This window comes from Castor canadensis, chromosome 6, assembly GCF_047511655.1.
Source record: "Castor canadensis chromosome 6, mCasCan1.hap1v2, whole genome shotgun sequence".
Lineage (NCBI taxonomy): Eukaryota > Metazoa > Chordata > Mammalia > Rodentia > Castoridae > Castor > Castor canadensis.
Genome location: NC_133391.1, coordinates 48,937,918 through 48,960,296, shown reverse-complemented (window position 1 = coordinate 48,960,296; position 22,379 = coordinate 48,937,918). Strand labels below are relative to the sequence as shown.

The 22,379-nt window shown below is 35.6% G+C and overlaps 1 long non-coding RNA gene across 1 annotated transcript in view; it reads left to right on the top strand.

Moving 5' to 3' along the window:
- The first annotated feature begins 590 nt into the window (after positions 1-590).
- The window catches only part of LOC141424109 (uncharacterized), a 40,757-nt gene continuing 18,968 nt past the window's right edge, over positions 591-22,379 (top strand). The window contains exon 1 of the long non-coding RNA XR_012448975.1: positions 591-867. This is a non-coding gene — a long non-coding RNA (uncharacterized lncRNA). The remainder of the gene's footprint in view (positions 868-22,379) is intronic.

Genomic DNA, 22,379 nt, shown 5'->3' with positions numbered 1-22,379 from the left:
GAATACACATTCTTTTCAGCAATCCGTGTAACTTCAAGTGAAACAGATTACATCTTAGGCCATAACAAATACTAGAAAAATGAAATAATTTTTTTCACCTTATCAGATCATAAGGAAGTAAAACTAGAATTTAACAGCAAGAAAAACTACAGAAAACACACAAATACATGATCATTGGGTAGTTGAAGAAGTCATGAAGTAAATTTTAAAACTCATACAATCTCCCCCGCGACCCGCCGCCGTCACATGATGCGGCCGCGGAATCTGAACTGCGGGGCCTAAACCTAGGTAAATTTGTTGCTGGTGGCCGCTGCGTGCGCAACCACAAAGGCTAATCCGACAGAGTGGGGGAAGCCGGTGGAGTTGATGCTCCCTCTTCCAAGTCAGGTCGGCTCCCGTTAGTTGGCTGCCGTTCGTTGCTGCCCTGTCCCCGAGCGTTTGCATGAGCTCCGGCGCGTGGGGACACTCCGGTGACCATGTAGGGGGAAAAGTGGGGAAGCTCGGGTGCCTGGGACAAGCTCAGCACTGTCGCCCCTCCGCCCCCGCAACCCGAACCAATCCACACTCCCGCCTGGAGCGGGCCTCGCGCAGGACCGGTGGACTCTGCTGGGAACTCCGACCTCCAGCAGAGGCCCGGCCAGGAAGCGCTGCGAGTTCTCTCCAGGTCTCGCGAGAGTTGAAGTTGAAGGAATATGGCAACGTCTAAGCTGTTAAAGGACACGGCCTCGCGACAGCTGGCCAGGTATCACAGTTCTCAAGGAAACATCTCCAGTTACTGCCACATAGCCGGAGGGGTCTGCGCCCCGGGACAGAGGTTCCATCACCAGGGAGAAGAAAGTTTGCGGGAGAATGGAAGAAGACGCGCAGGTGGGCTGCACCCTTCTAGAGTTTTTAGTAAGGATCTCTGGCGGGAAAAGTAGTGGCTGACTCCGTATACTTTATATACTTGTATGAATACACAGTGAAACCTGTTGAAATTGTTTTAAGAACGGGGAGGGAGAAGAATGGAGGGGTGAATCTAACCAAGGTACATCCTAATCATATATGGAAATGTCACAATGAAACCCTCCTGTGCAAGTAATCTATGCTAATTAAAATGTTTTTACAAAGTACTGAGTGCAAGCAGGGGGCAGTGGTTACCTCAGGGAACATAAATACGCAGGGCGGACTGGCTCCCGGACCCACCATTATACCTTCAGGCGGTGCAAATGGCTAACAGAAAATAATAGAAGAGAAATCATAAGATGCTTGGGAACGTCCTAGCATGTCTTCTTTAAGCCACACTCATTAACTGCCTCGTAGGTGAGCCTGTCTTACAAAATGGACACATTTTGTTAAGAGGAATCTATTATCTTTTAAAAGGAACTGCAGCCTGACTCCTTGAATTTCATCCACTTAAAAGCCGTTTGACTTTGAGCAACTTTCTTAAATTCTTTGTGCCCATGTCTCCTTATCAATAAAATGAAATTATCAGTAAAAAAATAAAAAATAAAACTCATGCAATCAAATAAATATGAAAATTCCACTTAACAGAATCTATTGGATAGCAAAAGGCAGTTCTCCTTGTTTTTCCTTTTTTTTTTTTTTGGTGGCACTGTTATTTGAATTCAGGGCCTCATCTTGCTAGACAGGTACTATACCACTTCAGCCACTCCATCAGGCCTCTAAAAAGGCAGTTGAAGAAAGAAGCTTATAGCAATGCATGCCTGCATTGTGAAAATAGGAGGGATGTCCAATAAATAATCTAATAATGAACCTAAAGTTCTTAGCAATGTAATAATAAACCAAACTCAAAACTAGCAGAAGGAAAGGTATTGTAAAGATCAGAACTGAAATTAATGAAATGGAAATCAAATGATCCCTCCAAAACATCAGTAAAACAAAAAGTTTGTTCCTTGAAAAGACTAAACATGATTGACAAACCCTTCTCAAACTATCCAAAATAAATAGAAACTCAAATTAATAAAATTAAAGACAAAATGGGATAGTATAAAAGATTCCACTGAAATTCACAGGATCATTTATTTTGAAAAAAAAATTTCCAAATAGTGGAAAACCTAGAAGAAATGGAAAATTTCTAGAAATATACAACCTACCAAGAGGCTATAGAAAAACAGATCTGTAAAGAGCAATTAGAATGAAATAAGAGTCCACAATGAAAGAAAAACCCAGGACCAGGGAGATTTCCTGCCGAACTCCACAGGACCTTTAAAGAAGAACTAACACCATTGCTCCTCAAATTTTTCCATAAAATTGAGAGGAAAGCATCACTACCAAACTCATTCTATGAAGTCAGTATTATCATGATATTATAACTGAGAAAAGAAAAAAAAACAGAAAAACCAAACTGTGGACCAATCTCCTTAATGAACATACATATAAAATTCTTCAAACAATAAATGCAAACAAAATTCAACAACACATTAAAAATCATTTACCATGATTAAGTTGGTTTCATTTCACTGCTGCAAGGATTGTTCAGCATGTGCAAATCAGTAATCATAATACAATGCCTAAATAGAACCTAGGACAAAGATGACATTATCATCCCAAAAGATGCTAAAAAGGCATGTAACAAAATTCAAACTCTCTTCATAATAAAATCCCTCAATAAACTAAGAGTAGGATAATCATACCTCCACATAATAAAGCCTATCAAAGACAAACCAGTAACCCAGATTATACTGCATGATGAAAAACAGAAAGCATTAACTCTTAAATCAGGTAAGAAGAGGGTGTGTATTTTCATCACTCTTATTCAATACAGGACTTTGAACTTTACTCAGAGCAATAAAGCAAGAGAAAGAAATAAAATCATTCTATTAGGAAAGGAAGACATCAAAATATCCTTCTTTCCAGGTAATAGCATCTTGTACTTAAGATACCCAAAATATTTCAGCAGAAAACAGTTAAATCAGATCAATAATTTCAGTTAAGTAGTAGTATTCAAAATCAACATGGATAGCTTTTCTACATACTAGCAACACATTCCTTGGAAAGGAAGTTACAATCTAGTTCACAATAACCTCAAAAACAAACCAACAAACAAAAACACTTAAGGACAACTTTATTCAAAGAAATTAAAGATCTCTACAATGAAAGCAATAAAGCACTAAAGAAACAAATGGTAGAAAACACTAGGAGATAGAACTCTTATGTTCATAAAAAGCAGAATTAATATTGTGAAAATGACCATATTACCAAAAGTAATGCAATCCCTATCAAAACTTCAATGACATTCCCACAAAAATGCAAAACAGAATCCTAAAATTCATATGGATCAATAATAGACCTCAAACTACCAAAACAATCCTGTGCAATCCCTTTCAAAGCATACTCCAGAACCATAACAACAAAAAGCAGGTTATTGGCATAAAAACAGACATATAGAAAAACAGACAAGTAGAGTAGAGGACTCCGAAATAAACCAATCTGGGTCTGGGAATATTATCTCAAGTCTTTAATCCTAGGAGACATCAGGAGGATCATAGTTCAAGGCCATCCTGGGCCAAAAAATAGTGAAACTCTCATCTCAACTAAAAAGCTAGACATGGTGGCATGAATCTGTGATCTCAGCCACACAGAAGGCATAGGTAGAAGGACTGTTGTCCAAGGTTGGCACCAGACTAAACCTTGAGGCTCTCCCTGAAAAATAATTAAAGTCACAAAGGAGTTTGGGACATGGCTTGAATGGCCAACTAACTGTCTAGAAATCATCAAACTCTGAGTTCAACACCCAGTACCACTACCCCACCAAAAAAAAAAAGAGAAAAGAAATAAACTGACACATCTTTAGTAATCTGATTCTTTCCAAATGACTCCAAACCATACATTGGAGAAAACACAGTTCAACAAATGATGCTTGAAAAACTGGATATCCACATGTGGAACATTGAAATTAGGTCACTATTTCTTGCTCTGTACAAAGGACCTTAATGTAAGACCTAAAAGTTTGAAACTACAAGAGGAAAACTTAAGGGAAACATTTCAAGATCAAGGAACAGACATTGACTTTCTAAATATGAATCCAGTAGCTCAAGAAAAATAAGTAACAGCAAGTATTGACAAAATGGACCTGCATCAAATTAGGAAGCTTCTGCACAGCAAAGTAAACAATTTCTAGGTCAAACAGTAAAAGAGAAAATAATCCAATCAATAAATGGGCAAGTGAACTGAACAGACACTTTACAAAAGTACAAATTAACAATAAGTGCATGAAAAATGTTTGCCATCTTTTCTAACCGCCCTGGAAATGGAAATCAAAACAACCCCAGTCAGAATAGGTACCAGCAAGAAAATAAACAACAAATGCTAGCAAAGGTGCAGGGAAAAATGATTCCGTAAACACTGTTGCTGGTGATTTTAAATTAGTCCAACCACTGTGGAATTCAATATGGAGGGTCCTCAAAAAGCTAAAAATAGAACTTACATCTGATTCACCTACACAGCTGCTGAATATATACTCAAAAGAATCAAAGTTAGAATACAATAGACACACTCACACACTTACACTTATTGCAGCACTATTCACAATGGCCAAATCATGGAATCAGCCTAGATACCTATGAATGAATAAGAAGAATATGTGCTTTATATGCACAGTGAAATTTTACTTAGCCACAAAGAAAAATTAATTTCTTACAGTTTTTAGGAAAATGGAGTGAACTGAAGATCTTCATGTTAAGTGAAATAAGCCAGACTCATAAATGTTCTACTCTTCATTTCTGATTTGATAATTTTATTGTCTCTTTTTTCTTAGAGACCTTACCTAAAGGTTTGTTGGGTTGCTGGTATTCTTCAAAGAAGCAGCTTTGGGTTTCGGGTTTCATTGTTTAAATTTTTTTTTAATTTCCCATGTCCCACTTCATGCGGTAAATTCTTATTTCTTTCTTGCTGCTTATTTCAGGTTTAGTTTGGCCTTTGTCTCCAGTACCTTAAGTTTGAAATTTAGATTACTATTTAAAATTGTTCATCTTTCTTCATTTCTTTGTTTCTCTCTCTCTCATTTAGGATTCCATAATTTAGGATTTATATTCCTTACTTGGACTGGACATAAATCCTTACTTGGATTTGTATTTACAGAAAGGAACTTTCAAAGGTTCATCCATACTTATACATGTGTATTATTTCCTCGTAAAATCTTCATGGAATTTGAAAGGCTCATATTGAAAGTAGTTTTATTTTCTAAAGCATGCCAATTTGGATCATCCTTCAAATTTGGGGTGCATGAAAGATGTACAAAGAAAGTACTCAAGGTATACTTTGGTTCATAAAAATAATGATAGGAATAAAAACAAACATTTTTAAATTACCTTAAGCAAATGTAATGGTTTTGTGGGTGAAATTACTTCTTAGTACAAACAATATACTATGTGAGTGAATTTTACAACCAAATTCTTAAGAGCATTCAAATTATGTGCCATTTAAATTGTTAAATTTGCATTTATTTGGTATTAGAAGATACAGGAAAGTAAAAACAAAACCTCAAACTATTCAACTTACAAAATAAGAAAACTTCAAATTAAAAATTATCTATGTTTATAAAATATGATCTTGATTTAATTGCTTGACATGCAATTTCATACTAAAAAGACTAATAAATGGATAGTTTATAGAATGCTCTTATTCTGGACAAATTACACTCAATAGCTTTTAATTAAGATAAAATTACTTGATAGTTTGAAGCATAATTTATAATTGAGTAATTTACAATTTATTCAATAATTTAGATCACATACAGACCAACAAAAAGTACAATCTGACAATTCCCACTGCACAATTCTTCCCACTATCAATATTACCCAGGAATCTGACATGTACTCCACTCAGTTGGAATATGTTTCCATGTACTATTGATCAGCAAAAAATAGTATATAATGTCAAGCCTTCTCCTGTTTCCCTCTCTTGTCTTTGTGTCTCCTTTCTCTCTCTTTCTTTCTTCTTTTGAAGAGCAGCTCAATGATTTGTGATACAAGATATGTTAAAACAATACAAGGAAAAGTACAAAATAACACAACAGTAATGCCAGCACCTATCTCAGGGTAATAAGTACAGATATTGTTATTTTAGTGCTATTTACTTTTCTTTAGAACATAGATGAAAGCCATGAATATAAACTTGAGGTATATGCATAACACATACACAACCTTAAACAAAATACTTTTTCCTAAGTAATATCACATTTTAAAATATTGGAACACTTTCTCTCTGATTTATGTTTGACAATGGAAACAAAGATAATACATTCATCTACGGAGGGGTATACTGATTAAAAAGATCTTAATGTTCAAGATGTCTTCCTCCATATTTTTACTTAACACAGGCTGTGAAATGACCTGAAAGGATTCATTATGAGAAAAATGTCAGTCACAGCTTTAATATTGTATTTGGGAAGCAACTGATGAGAAAGAAAAGTGAAAGGTGAGACTTCATATTTGGTTCAAATAAGTAGTCTTAATTTTTCTTTTTAAAAAAAAGTTTGAATCAGTTCATTTTAAGTTTTTGCAGCTCTCAGGTAAAATCCAGCACTTGGCTGACACAAAGTCTATGAGAAGAGGTCAGAAGAGGCAATCGCATCTTAAATCATGACTGTGGACATCAAGATCTACCTTGCACTATGTTTCTCCACATTGCATAGAGCAATTACTTTCAGGCTGTGTCTTGCCCTCAGTGACTCCATTTATAAAACAGTTTGCACCATTTTCACTGAAAAGGCTAAGGCAGAATGACTCTGTACCTTATTTTTACAAGTGAACAGCCACCATCTGTCCAGCAGAAAGCTTGTGGCACAGATTATAGGTATGCACCACTGCACCCAGTTTAAGCATACTTAACAAATAAAGAGCTGTATTAAAAGGTGTATGTTAGTGCAGTTCCACACACTGGCATACAATTCTAGTGCATACTTGGCAGATGCAAGTTGCCCTATATAATAAGCTAAAAGCTTACCAGCTCAGCCATCCTGCTGTTTTCCCCTAAAAATGTGACCAGTGGTGGATAATTAGTGGAAGCATATTCCCTGTAATAGTGGGAATAGAAAAACCAACACTTTGCATTTGGATAATCATTCCATACTCCTTTAGGAAGTGAACTCCATAAGAAATAATAACCAAATGTCTGTGAGATGATCATCTAACAGCTGCTGTTGATTTCCATTCAACTGAAATATTCATAATGTGTCCTGAGGGTTACCTCAAAAAGTTTCTTGGCCCAAGCAGAACTATTAAAGCACAAAGAGCATCATTTCAGAATTCTGACTACTATGCAAAGGAAATATTACTTAGAAAGAAAGATACTTGGAGAATTGTCATCAAGTTGAAAACTAAGGTTTGCAAGTTCAATGTTTAACAAACCCCAATCCTTCCTTTCTCTGATATTTTCTTGTACATGTTAGCCTTGATATTTTTATGGCTACCTTTCTTAAATTCCACCCACATCTAATTAATTATCAGATCATAATTATTCAGTTATTAAGATTTATCTCACCTTTACCCTACCTCACTATTTCAGTTCCTGGTTATTTACTGCCTTTTAATATACATCAATAGCACATAAGATTTTCTGATCTCTGTTTATCCCTCTATGTGAAGCATTATGTCTGAGCTGAAAACCACTTAATGGTACTTTATTTGCTGTCTAATTCTACCTGTAAGTTCTTATGGCTGAATTGTGTCCCTACAAAATTCTTATGTTGAAGTACTAAACCTAAGCACTTCAGAACATGACTGCATTTAGAGACAGACTCTTTAAACAGATAAAATGACATAGATGGTGACTGTAATTCAAGGAGACAGGTGATGTATAAGAAGAGGAGATTAGGACACAGACACACAAGGAGGGAAGACATGAGGACACATGGAGAAGAAATGACACACATCTACATGACAAGAAGGAAACCTCAGATGAAGCCAGATCTGCCAACACCTTTGTTAGACTTCTTGCTTCCAGAACAATGAGAATTTTAACTAAATTAAAATCACCAGCTTGTGGTATGTTTATCTTGACAGTCCCAGGAAACTAAAACAAAAGTTGTACTCAATACAATATACACTGCTGAGAGCTTCTTCATGCCTGCTCATCATCATTTTTATATGCTTTACTGCATGTTCTTTTCCCATTCTTCTTCTTTCAAAATATGAATTTGTTTTAGTGTCCTTCAGCCAGATTAATCATTACCATTTTTCAAGATATTGCTAAAGCAAAGTTTATCCTCAAGAAACTCAGGTACATCTCCTCACAACTCTATCCTATTGACCTATTGTGTTTGTACATGTTTCACTCATCCTAGATGTACTTAGTAATTATGCATTACTTATTTTTTGAGTTCCTACTTAGGGTCATATTTTGAGTCCTGTGTTTGCTCAATAAATGTAAGTAAAAAGAAACACTGTATAAACCAAAAGGAAAATGAAATAGAAAGGGGGACAAAGAGAGATCAAGGAAGCCTCTGTGACCTCTACAAGCAGCAGGTCTTTATCAGGGAGAGGAGACCAGAGAGGGACTCTTAGCCATCAGAGTAACACTCTGAGAGGTGTGACAGCATGCCTCTCTTATAGGCTGGGGTTTTTAACCATCCAATAGTGGGCAAAGGGAGTTTGGAGGGGGGTGGGCATTAGAAAAATGACTGTGCAGGGGGAATGAGGGAAGGTACTGGACATTATCAGGAAGGTCACTGGGGCTGGGCAGTCAGCCATATGTGTAGATTTTCTCTGGCTCTTTTATCGGAGGTAGCCATGTTTGCCTTGTTCCAGTGTTTCTCAATATTCCAGCACAAACACTTTATCATCTTCAATTAATCTTCTCTAGCTTTGGTACTGCAAAATCTTCAGTATTCATTTATTTGTCACTAACTAGAAGTAAACAATTGTCACTACAAGCAAGTGTGTGAATTAACTTGGAAATACAATAGTCTTCTCTGGAAAATGTCATAATGGAACTCCCAGTATAACTAATGCATGCTATTAAAACAGTTTTTTAAAGAAATACAACAGATCTTATATTCAGGGGGATACATTTGAAGCCCCCTTGTCAATTCCTGTAACCATGAATAGTTTAATGTTTTTATCATCTTAACTAAGCTCTTATGCACTATGACTTAACTGTAGTTATGTAGCAGCAAAAAGTAGCCTAAATTTGTTTCTTCTTCACAGTTTCATGCATTGAGTGTTGTTATTACTACAGATCTTAGCATCCTCAGCCTACCATATTTTTTCTTTCCTTACTAAGAACTGTCACTTTACAATTTAAAGAAAGCATTTTATCACTTCTCTAAATGTCTAAATTCCCAGCACTCTTGAGATTTTGGTCCATTATTAAATACAGTAGAGGCTATATGAACACACACACAACCACACTTCCACAGTCATTCTGGTAGCCATGATGGTTACTAAATAACTGGGGGGGGAGTGTAGTTTTTACAGATATATATGATTGGCAAAGGGTTGACTCATGTTCTGGGCAGGACAGAGGAGGAAGGTGCAAGGTTTTATTACCATGGTCAAAATGATACACAATTTAGAACTTTCTAATTGTTTATTTCTGAAATTTTCTATTTTATATTTTCAGACAAAGATTAGCCATAAGTAATTAACCATGAAAAGCAAAATTGTGGATAAGGGGTGATAAAAATTCATAAAAGGGAGGACAATGAGTAGAGAATATTTTTAGTTATTTAAAGTTTTCTGAAGCATTTCATTAGGGAAAGCATATAACAGATGTTTTGCAAGGAATTACATATGCAAGATGGAGAAATTGTTTTGAAATTTTGGCTTAGAAAATTTTTTTAAACTTCTCTTTTATTAGAAGAACAAAAATAAAATTGATTCTCTTGTCTAAACATCTATGTAGGCAAAAGTAACCCAGAGTATGTAGTTCCTCAAGTCCATTTGGGCTCATCCCTGAAATTCATTCAGAAATATGTAAAGACTTGAAATGCTGCCACTTGCCCTAGCCTTCAGTCACCACAATGAAAAACCTATAGAGTGAAAGTACTATCACTTTAATTTCTCAAGTTTCTGCATGGTAAATAACCTGCTTTTCTAAATCCTCAGACCTTCTATGAGATCATTTGTGATACTACTCTCTCTCTTTTTTCTTTGGAGATTGTGGGGTTTGAACTCAGGGCCTTGTGCTTGCTAAGTTTGCTAGGCAGATGCTCTAGCACTTGAGCCCCTCTATCAGCCCTGTGACATTTCCCAAAGAGCAACACATGCATTTTTAAAATAACCTTTTAATTGAAGAGTTGTTTTAAGTTTATAGGAAAGTAGCCCAGGATGTATAGAGAGAGCCCATGTACCCTACACCCACATTCCTCATTTGTTAATATTGTGCAATACTATGGTAAATTTTTCCTAAAAATAAGAAATGCTATCGATATACTACTATTAAGGTATAGTACAGGGTGTCATTGGCTCATATTTTAATCTAGCTACTTGGTAAGCTGCAATCAGAACCACCCATAGTTTGAAGCCAGTCAGGGCAAATAGTTCATGAAACCCCCACCTCCATAATAACCAGAATAAAACAGACTAGAGGTGTGGCTCAAGTAGTAGAGCACCTGCTTTGCCTGGAGTTCAAACCCCCAGTACCAACAAAAAATAAAAACAAAAAAGATATATTGCTATGAAGGCAATACTTTATTGAGATTTTCTTCATTTGTCCTTTTTAAGCACTAGGATTCCATCCAAACTACCATATTACATTGATTCACCATGTCTGCTGGCTCCTCCTTGCTGTTACAGTTTCTCAGATTTCTCTTGTTATTTATGATCTGGACAGTTTGAGGAGTACAGGTTGGGTACTTTGTAAATACATCCTTCAGTTTGGGATTGTCTGATTTGTTCTCATGTTAAGGTTTATTGATGATTTGGATGAAGGCCACAGAGGCAAGGTACCATCCTCATCACACTGTGTCCTGGGCACACACTACCAACAAGACCCTTGCTGCTGATGCTGCCTTTGATTGCCTGCATAAAGCTGTGTCTGTCAGGTTTTTCCACTCTGGGGTCCTTTTTTCTTCCTCTCATTTCTATATTCTGCTCTCTGGAAGAGAGTTACTATAAGCAGTACACACCTAAAGAGTTGGGATGTATGTCCCACTTATTTGGGGGAAGAATCACAATAATCATCTTTTAATATCCTATGCAATTGCCTCTTCCTCTCCATTTCCTTATTTAATGTGTTAATCAATTATACTAGTGTGAACTCAGGGATATTGTTTCATAATTTAGATTATATTTCAATATTGCATTTTTATTTCCTGTTTCAGATTATTTTTGATCAGAGCATCAAGGGTCCCTTTGATATGCTCTCATCATTGTATATTTCTTATTTCTCTTTTGTTGTTATGTTCATTCATTTTATACTGCTCTACTTTGTTGAACTGCATGATGCTCCAGGCTTATTTCTTCTATGAAAGAAGAGTTTAAGTTCTTTTTTAAAAAGAATGTTACCAGAAACCAAGATTAGGTAATAGATATGCTTATCTTTACTAGATGTCATTGCTTCTAGGCAGTCTCAGCACAAAGCTAGGGCACATGTATACCACCTAGATACCTACCTATAATTACTTGCATAGTGAGCCATTAGTATCTATATTAAGAAAATATAAATTTATGCTCATGTTTATAACTTTAATCCAGTTCACATGTCTTACTCAGCCATTCTACCCTATCTCCTCTTTTTTTTATTTATTTTTTTTTCATTTTTCTTTTATTATTCATATGTGCATACAAGGCTTGGTTCATTTCTCCCCCTGCCCCCACCCCCTCCCTTACCTCCCACTCCACCCCCTCCATCTCCCCCCCCTCAATACCCAGCAGAAACTATTTTGCCCTTATTTCTAATTTTGTTGTAGAGAGAGTATAAGCAATAACAGGAAGGAACAAGGGGTTTTGCTGGTTGAGATAAGGATAGCTATACAGGGCATTGACTCACATTGATTTCCTGTGCGTGGGTGTTACCTTCTAGGTTAATTCTTTTTCATCTAACCTTTTCTCTAGTTCCTGGTCCCCTTTTCCTATTGGCCTCAGTTGCTTTAAGGTATCTGCTTTAGTTTCTCTGCATTAAGGGCAACAAATGCTAGCTAGTTTTGTAGGTGTCTTACCTATCCTCACCCCTTCCTTGTATGCTCTCGCTTTTATCATGTGCTCTCGCTTTTATCATGTGCTCATAGTCCAATCCCCTTGTTGTGTTTGCCCTTGATCTAATGTCCACATATGAGGGAGAACATATGATTTTTGGTCTTTTGGGCCAGGCTAACCTCACTCAGAATGATGTTCTGCAATTCCATCCATTTACCAGCGAATGATAACATTTCGTTCTTCTTCATGGCTGCATAAAATTCCATTGTGTATAGATACCACATTTTCTTAATCCATTCGTCAGTGCTGGGGCATCTTGGCTGTTTCCATAACTTGGCTATTGTGAATAGTGCCACAATAAACATGGATGTGCAGGTGCCTCTGGAGTAACAGTCTTTTGGGAATATCCACAAGAGTGGTATTGCTGGATCAAATGGTAGATCGATGTCCAGCTTTTTAAGTAGCCTCCAAATTTTTTTCCAGAGTGGTTTTACTAGTCTACATTCCCACCAACAGTGTAAGAGGATTCCTTTTTCCCCGCATCCTCGCCAACACCTGTTGTTGGTGGTGTTGCTGATGATGGCTATTCTAACAGGGGTGAGGTGGAATCTTAGCGTGGTTTTAATTTGCATTTCCTTTATTGCTAGAGATGGTGAGCATTTTTTCATGTGTTTTCTGGCCATTTGAATTTCTTCTTTTGAGAAAGTTCTGTTTAGTTCACATGCCCATTTCTTTATTGGTTCATTAATTTTGGGAGAATTTAGTTTTTTAAGTTCCCTGTATATTCTGGTTATCAGTCCTTTGTCTGATGTATAGTTGGCAAATATTTTCTCCCACTCTGTGGGTGTTCTCTTCAGTTTAGAGACCATTTCTTTTGATGAACAGAAGCTTTTTAGTTTTATAAGGTCCCATTTATCTATGCTATCTCTTAGTTGCTGTGCTGCTGGGGTTTCATTGAGAAAGTTCTTACCTATACCTACTAACTCCAGAGTATTTCCTACTCTGTCCTGTATCAACTTTGGAGTTTGTGGTCTGATATTAAGATCCTTGATCCATTTTGAGTTAATCTTGGTATAGGGTGATATACATGGATCTAGTTTCAGTTTTTTGCAGACTGCTAACCAGTTTTCCCAGCAGTTTTTGTTGAAGAGGCTGCTATTTCTCCATCGTATATTTTTAGTTCCTTTGTCAAAGATAAGTTGCTTATAGTTGTGTGGCTTCATATCTGGGTCCTCTATTCTGTTCCACTGGTCTTCATGTCTGTTTTTGTGCCAGTACCATGCTGTTTTTATTGTTATTGCTTTGTAATATAGTTTGAAGTCAGGTATTGTGATACCTCCTGCATTGTTCTTTTGACTGAGTATTGCCTTGGCTATTTGTGGCCTCTTGTGTTTCCATATAAATTTAACAGTAGATTTTTCAATCTCTAATGAATGTCATTGGAATTTTGATGGGAATTGCATTAAATATGTAGATTACTTTTGGGAGTATCGACATTTTTACTATGTTGATTCTACCAATCCATGAGCATAGGAGATCTCTCCACTTTCTATAGTCTTCCTCAATCTCTTTCTTCAGAAGTGTATAGTTTTCCTTGTAGAGGTCTTTCACATCTTTTGTTAGGTTTACACCTAGGTATTTGATTTTTTTTGAGGCTATTGTAAATGGAATTGTTTTCATACATTCTTTTTCAGTTTGCTCATTGTTAGTGTATAGAAATGCTAATGATTTTTCTATGTTGATTTTATATCCTGCTACCTTGCTATTGCTATTGATGATGTCTAGAAGCTTCTGAGTAGAGTTTTTTGGGTCTTTAAGGTATAGGATCATGTCATCTGCAAATAGGGATAGTTTGACAGTTTCTTTACCTATTTGTATTCCTTTTATTCCTTCTTCTTGCCTAATTGCTCTGGGTAGGAATTCCAGTACTATGTTGAATAGGAGTGGAGATAGTGGGCATCCGTGTCTGGTTCCTGATTTTAGAGGGAATGGTTTTAGTTTTTCTCCGTTAAGTATAATGCTGGCTGTAGGTTTGTCATATATAGCTTTTATAATGTTGAGGAACTTTCCTTCTATTCCTAGTTTTCTTAGAGCTTTTATCATGAAATGATGTTGGATCTTATCAAAGGCTTTTTCTGCATCTATTGAGATGATCAAGTGGTTTTTGTCTTTGCTTCTGTTAATTGTGGTTTATTACGTTTATTGATTTTCGTATGTTGAACCACCCCTGCATCCCTGGGATGAAGCCTACTTGGTAAGCCTACTTGCTTTGCCACAATCTCTCACTGTGACAGCAAGGTATATTACCTGTCACCCATCACACATGCATTTACTTGCTCAATCCTAGGATACATGCACAGTGATTGTCAGCATGTCCCTGTGAGGAACAACCTTATCAACTGGAGTATGGCATTATATAAAGCTCTGTGTTTCTTTACCATTACAATTTGTAGTCATCTCCACCATTGCCTAATTATGTACTACATTTTTGCCCAGTCCCTTCAGAGAGGTTATGAGCTCCCATTTTAATTTAATTGTAATATTATGGTACAATCTGTGTTCTATCCTGTGATCACTTCTACTCCAAGTTAACATTTTAAAATTTCTGTACATTAAAGCTCATTTCTATACTATAAAGTTCTATGGGCTCCTACAATTTGTAGTATCATGGATACAGCATAAAATTGTATGCACAATACTCCCAAGGCCCTAAAAATCATCAGTTTACTTAGTGAAGCCTCTGAGCTCCCTTAATGGAAACATGTAGCACATAGTCTCTTCAAATTGGCTCTTTCATTGAAAGTATGCATTTAAGATCCTTTCTATGACTTTCTGTGATTTAATGGCTTCTTCTTATTACTGAATAATATTCTGTTATATGGACAGTCCAGTTTGTTTAGTCATTCATCTATTGACGAAGATATTGGTTGCTTCCAGTTTGAAATGATTGTAAAGTAATCATAAATATTTTGTCTAAATTTTATGTGAATATAATTTTCAAATCTATTGAACAAGTACCTATTGGTATAATTGATTTCAATAATAAGATTATATTTAGCTTCTTAAGAGACTGCAAAACTGTCTTTCAAACTAGGTATTCCATGTGGCATTCCTCCCAGCAATGAGTGAGACTACCAATTCATGCAATAGGTGCATAGTGGAACCTTAATACTGTTTTAGTTTGTATTTCCCTGACAGCATTTTAATTTTCAATTCTATAATACTAATAATATGTAGTGGTTTTGCATTTGCAAAACTTCTTTGGTGAGGCAGAATCTCATCTCTTTTGAGTATGTTTTAATAGTACTGTTTGTTTTCTGAATGTGTACTGAGAGTTTTTTTCTATCTTAAATACATATACTTTACTGGACAATGAATTTGCAAATATTTCTCTCAGAAGTATTTCATGTTTTGTAGTTTATTAACAGTGTCTCTTTCATTACAAAAGTTACATTCTTAATAAAACTACCATATCAATTTTTTCCCTTTATGTATTGTGTTGTAGCTAAAAACTCACTTAGGCTAAGTGGTTAAGGCCATGTAGACTTTCTCTTAAATTTTTCTGGGTTGTAAAATGTGGGTCATTATGTTTAAGTTTAAAATCTATTTTGAATTAATTTTCATATATGCTATGAAGTATAACCTAAAGTTCATTTTTGTGCATGGTATGTATAACTCTTCAACCTTTTGTTGAAAATACTACATTTTCTTCATTTAATTACTTTTGTGATTTTGTCAAAAATCAGTTAACAAAATTTTTTAGATCTGTTTCTGGGTTCCTATTCTATTTCAAAGACCATTAGGTCTGTTAACTTATGAGTGCACATATTGTTTATTTATGTCTATAAGTATGTGATGTGTGGGAGACTGAGAGATTGATTAAAACAGGGAAATCTTTCCTTTGGTTCAAAAACCAATAAACTGTGTCAGCTTGAACTTTAATTCATAGCACACAGAATAAGCCTCTAAAGTTTGTCTCTGCACTGAAGATTGACATTTTAGAGAAATACAAGTTATTTCCTTGGCTACAGTATACTGAGTGAAATAGACATTAGTTTAAAAGCAAAACTGGAAATTGTTTATTTCAGAGAAAGAATATATTGCACAGTAACTACCTCAAATAAGAGCTCTTAAAATAAAAAAGGTCACTTAGTAAATTTGGGGAAAAATTTTCAGTAGAGAACAAAGCCTGGCAGGAAATGAAGGTACAAAATTCATATAGCAGAATTTATGGAAGATTTTCTGTAGCTACTAACGTCATGGAGTTCTTAAGGGATATTGAGAATGATATTTCAGTTTATCTGGGATCTTAGAGAACAGTAGAATTATGTTCAACAGTTTGACTGTGGAAAGGATCTGAGCACTGCAGTCTCCTCTGGAGGTGGTGCTCCAGGCAGATGTCATGCTGCTTTGGGCTGAAGATGCTCACTGTAGGCCTGCTGCTTATCACAGACTATGAGACTGGGTGCACAGTGAGTACAACTGTCCTCACATGCAGGCCCTCTTCCAGTTAATGAAATGATAGCATTTGTCCTCAGATGTCCCAAAACCTCTGACAGTTAATAGAGATCTGGAAAAAAGTCATTGATGGATAACAGCTACCAAACATAGCTGGAGGATTCTATCTTCAAGCAACAACCAGATAAAAGCTATCTGATGTTTAGAATGTCTGTGCCTTAGCCAGGCAAAGTAACTCAAATCTGTAATCGTAGTTACTTAGGAGGATGAGATTGGGATCATTATGTTTCCAGGACAGCCTGAGCAAAAGTATTCATAAGACTGCATATCAATACAAAAAGGTGTGAGGGGTAGAATAAACCTGTTGGAAGAATGCTACTGTGGGAACCATAAAAATAAAAGGATAATTTTCCAGACCAGCCTGTGCAAAAAGTGAAACCCTGTCTCATTAATAACCTAAGTATAATGAGCTGAAGAAGTGGATCAAATGGTAGAGCAACTTCTTTGTAAGCACAAAACCCTGATTTTAAATTACCAGTATTGCCAAGGGGAAAAAAAAAAGAAGAAAAGGAAGAAAGAAAAAAATAAAAGTGAAGGAAAGAAAGCTGTGCTTTATCTGCTGTTCTATTTTTTAAAATCAGCTCCTTATGGAAGTGATATTTAGCATATAGTTAAGACTGTGATCTGGTTGGCTGATGTTCATAACCCAAATCTGCATGTCATTGTTAGTGATGCCCCTTTTTACTTTCAAAAGCATTCTCGTGTAGATGGAAAAGGATATGGGTGGCTATACCTCCCTCGTTTTCAACTGAGTTTGTTTTCAAGTTGTCACTTCTTTCCTCGATCAAAAATGAATGAAATAAAAATGAAGAAAACTGATCCAGATTTTTGATTTTTTCAAGAATATTTGTTTGCATTGATGGAAAATATTTCTGTGGTATGCAAAGCAACATGGGAGATAGGGAATTCAGAGTATGAATTCTCTCTATATTTGTGTAGGGAGCATTTGCAAAGGCTTGAAGTTTAATGTCAGTGACAATATTTCAATGGAACTACTTTCATATAGCATATTTAATGCAGATTACTGTGTGTCCTCTAATATGAAATAGTAATTTTAGGTAAAACATTAAAATTATATAATGATATTTCCAATTCTTCAATGCTTAAGTGGTTCTTTGCATTTTTGCCCTTTGAATGTTTTATTTGTTCTTGACAAATGGAAAGAAATCAGTAATGTATAACATATTAAGTGAAAACATAGGTATTGGAGTCATACTCTCTTGATTCAGTTCCCAGTTCTCTCTCTCCCTAGTTGTACAACCTTGGGACACTCCCAGAACTTTCTCTCTAATCAAATCATTTTTGAATTGTCAGGCATTTGATAGTCAAAGGTGATTTTGTTGCACTTAAAAATCATGCAATATTAGATTCACATAGATAAGTGTTATGTTGACTGTCCCTCAAAGAAAAGAAATAAAATTTTCTTCTAAAATAAATGACAAAGAAATATCTATTTTTCAGGTAATTTATTCCTTAAGGAACACTTTTTGAAGGTATATTCTAAAAATTCTGGATTGTAGCTAGGGCTGATTTAAGTGACTCACACTTCTTGTGGAGATATTTTGAGATTTATTTCAAAAGAGTAAATTGATCTACATTTACAAAAACCTTCATAACTGAAAATGTACCCATATTTTAATTACTTTTGTCTCAGTCAAGTAAGATATATTTTGAGAAAAACAGCTTCAAATCAATTCCTCAGAAAGTACTTGTTATTGTTTATATATAAATTATTAGTTTATATATATATGTATATATATATATATGTATATATATGCAATGTTTAAACTGGCCAGAGTAATCCATGTTAATGCTCACATTTGCTTTTGCATCTTGGTAAATTTTTTAATCACTTTCTTTTTTCTCAGTGTATTATATAGTGCTTAAATATTAGATTTTATTACCTACTTTAATTGCTGTAAGATGTAGATGTGCAAGGTGGAATGTTAAGCAACTGTAATGGAAACACATCCTCTTGTACCAACCTTGTTACTGGACTGTGACTGCTGTACTTCTTGGCTAGGCAATCTGTCAGCCAATTCATCATGAAATCATGGATAAATCAAAAGCTTGTTTTGTAAATCCCATATTATATGCATACCAATGTATTTTTGAAAGTGTGAACAGCAACTTCAAATTTTAATTTAAATGCAAGGATCATAGATAACACTATGCTATGAAAATAAATGCAAATATATAGCAGGGTTCTATCTCAAGCAAAAATCACAGCCTCACTCTTTTCTCAAAAATTTAATAAAAATGTCATGATCAGCAAATAGATGAAAGTACAAATTAAAATTCCTTAGTATATATCCACTTTTTTCTGTTAAGTCAGAATACTATCGATCATTCACACTCCTGCAAGGTGTAGATGAAATATGTGTCACATATTACTAGTAGTACTCTAAGTAAGTGAACTGGTAAGGTACTTTAGAAAACTAGTTGGTAGTACCTACTAAAGCTGGTTATGTATATAAATATGATCTAATATAGGAATGCAACTGAGTTCAATGCCCCCATAGACACTTATTAATCTGTTTACCCAAAGCATGAACTGAATGTTCATAATGAACAGTTGCCCCAAATTTTAAAGATTACAAAATCCCACAGTTAAATGATAAGTAAATTAGAGGTCTAATCATGCATTGTGATGCAGCAGAGAGAAAAATGATTTGCAAATATTAGCCACAAATGTGAGTGATTTTCAAAACATACCACTGAGCAAAATATGCTAGATACAAGCACCTTTTAACTGTTCACTGTGGAATTATATTAAACCCAAATACAGGCATGATGAATCCATGCTATCAAAGAGCAGGGAGCTGATCACCCTTCAGGAGTGCAGTTGTGATCAAATGCAGCTTGAAGCTCCTCAGGTCTTTTCTTCCTGAATTTGAATCCTGGCTTCACTACTTCCCATATATTGACTTGGTAAACTAAGTTTAAACCTATGCCTGTATCAGTTGCCTCATCTGTAAAGTGGGAATAATAATAGTGTTTTCCTCATGAGGCTGGAACACCCAGCATATAACAAGTTCTATATAATATATAGGAACTCTGTATTATTTGTCCTAGACAGTTATGGTCTCTGAACTAGGAGTGATAATCAAACAGGACATGGGATATATCTGTCATATAATACATTTTTAAAAGACAGCATGATCACATATTAATTTTATAAGATCAACATCAAGCAAATACACATAGGACATCTTTATTCTGTGTGTAAATCAGTCCAAGGTTCAGTTACATTGTAAAAGGCACACATAAAACAGTCTGTTCAGTAATGAAATAGTAAATTTACTAGTAAAATTACCATTTCTATTACTACTTGGGGAGAAAGACTATTTTAAAAGTTAAGTGACTAATGCAAAGACTTTTGGACAGGAATTAAACTTAAGTGAAATTTTTGATACTAAAAAATTTGCTTTCCCCTCTAATAAACTTAGACTGAAAACACAGTGATAATGAAGTGGCCTTTTGTGACCACAGAAGTCTGGTCTGAAGACTCAGACCTCTATAGTGATTAAGCTAGAATGGTCAAAGTGATCAGTGACTACTAGATCCCCTATTGGTTTTCTTTTGGTTTGGTTTTTGGTTCCTGTTTGCATCTGCAGACAAGACAGACAAAACTAAAGATGCTCTTTCAAGCAATCATACAGCATTTCAGACTTCTACTGTGAGCCCACTCCTGTCTCAATTCCGTCTCCCTCCTGTGAGCCCTTGAAGCACACCCTCAGCCTTCCTGTTTGCTCACTAGAGAGCATTCTCAGGCCAGGGCCTTTAAGACACTTGCTCATGCAGGTGACAAGGCTGAAATCTCTTCAGCAAGATCTGAATCAATGGCCTCTTTTTTTTTCTCATTGCATTGGTCTTGGTTTGTTCCTAAAGAATTAACCACTGTTCAAACCAACCTGCTTAACAGGGATGTCTTTGAATTCTGGGAAAAAACCTAGGTAAAAATTCCTTGGGTTTTTAAAACTTTCTTCTACTGGTGCTGGGAAAATCAGTGTTCTTCAGCATTTACTTTGTAGACAGAGGTGAGATGAGGATTTTGTTTTGTACCATGTGTATAACTAATGTCTGGTGTGGTGGCTCACACCTTTATTCCTGCTACTCAGTGGATGGACATTGGGAGGATGATATTTGAGGCTAGTCTAGGCAAAAAGTCAGAAACAAGCATGGTATGGTGCCTAGAACCCCAGCTATGCAGAAGGTATAGGGAAAAGAATCACCCTCTAAGTCTGGCCTGGACAAAATGATCAGAACTCTGTCTGAAAAATAGAGAGAAAAGGTCTGAGGGGTAGAAAGCCTGCCTGGTAAGTGCAAGGCTTTGAGTTCAAACCCTAGTATCACTTAAAAATAAGAATAGGAAGCTGCTGATCATTACCTGAGACAATGTTAGCAAAGCCCAATAATTTCCTAGTATGTGCTGTTTTCCCCTAATTTCTTCTATTCATTGCTTCAGTAAAATCACTAATTTTGTTTCCCTCTCTTTATTTGTTATATGAAGGGGATAATTTATTTTATTTTTTAGAAGTAAATATATTTGACTATATTAACAACTATTATTTCTATTTTACATATTTGAAAAGAGATGATTCTTTTCTTTCTGCACATTTATTCTTAATTTTTAAAATTTATTCATTATTGTTCTTCTGGGAATCAGTTATGACTTTTCCAAATTGCTTACAATATATCATAGTTGAATTCACCTGCCTCATCATTCTCCTTTGTCCCTGCTCCAACAGGTCTCATTTTTTCCATTTAAATTCTGTGTACACAATATTTCCATTGTCTTCATCCTCTTTATGTCCCCCCACACACCCCCATACCAACCTCCAGATATGACCTGTTTTGCCACCCTGTTCTCTGTTTTTGTAAAAACATGATAATTTTGTTTCTTTAAGATAGCTATACTGAGTGTTTCATTGTGACATATCCATGTATATATGTATTATAATCTGAACTAGTTCATTCCAATTATTCTTCTCTTTTTATACCTTGGTGAAAGAGGTAATTTTAATTCATTTTGTTGCTACTCTGATTCAGGAACAAATGTTGCTAAATATTACCCTTAGCAATCTGAAGTTCTGTTACATTTGTCATCTCTGCTTCTGACTTCAGAAAATGATTTTACATTGCAGGCTGAATCAGGATGCAGCCTTGTGACATCTTGCTTCAGTGTGGTGTTCCTTGCATTACTCAGCTCCCACAATACAGATCCTCATATAGTAAAGTTGTGCTCTATCCTTTCTAGATACCCTGTATACTAAACTGTTGCACTGCACATGATCCCTGGGCTCCCAAGAAACAAGTCTTAGAGAATCACTTCATTATTTTGTGATTCAGGAAATGGCTCAAAAGTTCTAAGAACTGTTAGACTCCAATTCTTTCTCTGGACTCCATCTTGGAGGTCCTTGTCTACCTGCTTCTATAAGCCCAAGCCCCTCCCTTTTTGAGATGTTCATTAGGAAACAAATTGCTGTAGTTTTTGTTGTCATTTCTTAATTGTTCACTGTGTTGTCATTCACAACCTTCAGTTCTACTTTAATGTATTTTTCATTATAGTCTTAAACTGACCACAAATCCTATTAACCATATATTTTTAATGTGATCATTTGTCTTTACTTAAGTTGTAATGTTATTTCATTTGTGTATCTAATATTCTCACCAGCAAAATGTATTATAGAAAGTTTGGTGAATTCTACAGCTTAAAGATTCTCAGTACTTGAAAGCCAAACATATTTGTACTTACAAAGTTTATTGCCCATTTATGGA